Below are 1797 nucleotides of genomic sequence, written 5' to 3'. Positions count from 1 at the left end.
CACTGTAAGTGGCAGGCTGCATTTCTCTCTGCCAGTGACCTGTTACCCAGCTTGGAGGGTGTACTTTATAGTGCTTCTGATGTCATCTCTGCTTCCTAAACATTTATTACATTTGTTATTATGTCTCATGGCAAAGTTTTGGAAAGTGTGAGGTTTCCAAATATTTTCCTGTTTTATTTCTTTTTCTTTTTTTGCTTTCAGAACACTGCAATATAAATTGATCACTGTATTACTTTGCCTGAAAGATAAATAAAACATAAATGCTGGGCTGGGGATTTAGCTCAGTGGTTTCGCCGCCTGCTGCGCAAGCGCGAGAACCCGAGTTAGATCCCCGGTACCAAAAATAAATAAATAAATAAATAAATAAATAAATAAATAAATAAATAAATAAATGTTGTGGTTGCTAGGACTTAGTAAAGAGAACTCTTTACTCTGACATACTCTGATCCTGTTCACTCTGTGTGTAGGTATAAGTGGTTGCATATAAATGTTTGTCTATGTATAGAAATATATACATATTCATCTCTATCTTATTCTCATGTGAATAATGTATCTTATATATTTTAAGATATTCTACAAAAATTAATATAGAATTGGATTTTACAGAACCTATTAGATAAAAGAAAGATGAATGCATTTATTACCTCAATTACAATATAACCTGGAGTTGGGTTTCCCTTAAAAATCAAACAAACTTTAGTTTTGCCCACTTCAAGTTGGAATATGTACTTATTGTCATGTGAGATTCTAGAGAGCTAATTACAGCTGGGGAATATTAAAATTTGTTCTTAAAGAATCTGAAGTTGGTGCCTGAGACACAAGTATGGATGAGACTTTCTGAAACAATTTACAACAAAAATTGTTCTCCCATCCTGATCTTATCCACTAATAGACATTGTTCATATGAATACTACTGCCCAGCTAATAAAAATTAAACAAACAAAAAAGGAAATGTATTTGCTCCTCATTTTTAACAAATGTCCTCTTTATCTTGGTAGCAGCAGAAATAAGAGGGCAGGTCTGAGTGCTATCACACAAGAAAAAAGACAGAGAGACAGACAGACACACATACACACACACATATGCACGATTTCACATGTTTAGGGAAATCCTGTCTTTGGTTTGTAGATGGCAGTTGTCAGTAACAGCAGGTTATTACTGAATGTGTTAAACATTGCAATTTTTTTGGTGATTGTTGATGATTTCATTTCTACAAAATCAGAGATGTCAAACCATGAAAAAGTGTCCTCAGACACCTTTCCCCGGTCACTGTGCCCTGCAGTCATTCTGTGGAAAAATCACCCAGAGCCAGGCAGTCTCTGCTTTGCCTCACATTCTCCCTCCCAATGATGCTGCTCTAAAGGGTCCAGAGGTCTAGGAAAACAAGAATTTATTTGGCCCGAGTGCTACCAATTTACCTGATCTCCTGGCACAGACTCGGCTGAGTGTGAGCACACAGATGTAAACCTAGGAATTAAGAGGACCGAGCTGGTTCCACTGAGCTGGCTGCTTGCTTTGCCCTAACTCAGAACACCAGGACAATGTTTAATGACTGACCATGCCTATGTGTAGCATGAACTCTACAAATGCTTCCTGAGAACCAAGTCCCTAAATAGACTTGCAGCGACAGGCTTTTTCAGAGGAGACTCAAACCTCAGAGGATTAAACCTCTCCCTGCCCAGCCACTCGAAGGTGCCTCAAGGTCTGCAGGCCTGGGTGGAGATGGGCGGTGGGGGGGGGGGTGTTGGGTATTGCTGAGCTGCCACAGTTTTTGGCTTCCCTCTGACTCAGTTCCAG

This window comes from Heterocephalus glaber, unplaced genomic scaffold, assembly GCF_053883595.1.
Source record: "Heterocephalus glaber isolate CG9 unplaced genomic scaffold, H.glaber_assembly_v1.0 deba00001662, whole genome shotgun sequence".
NCBI classification, from domain to species: domain Eukaryota; kingdom Metazoa; phylum Chordata; class Mammalia; order Rodentia; family Bathyergidae; genus Heterocephalus; species Heterocephalus glaber.
The sequence above is the reverse complement of the archived record's forward strand: the minus strand, read 5'-3'. Positions refer to the sequence as shown.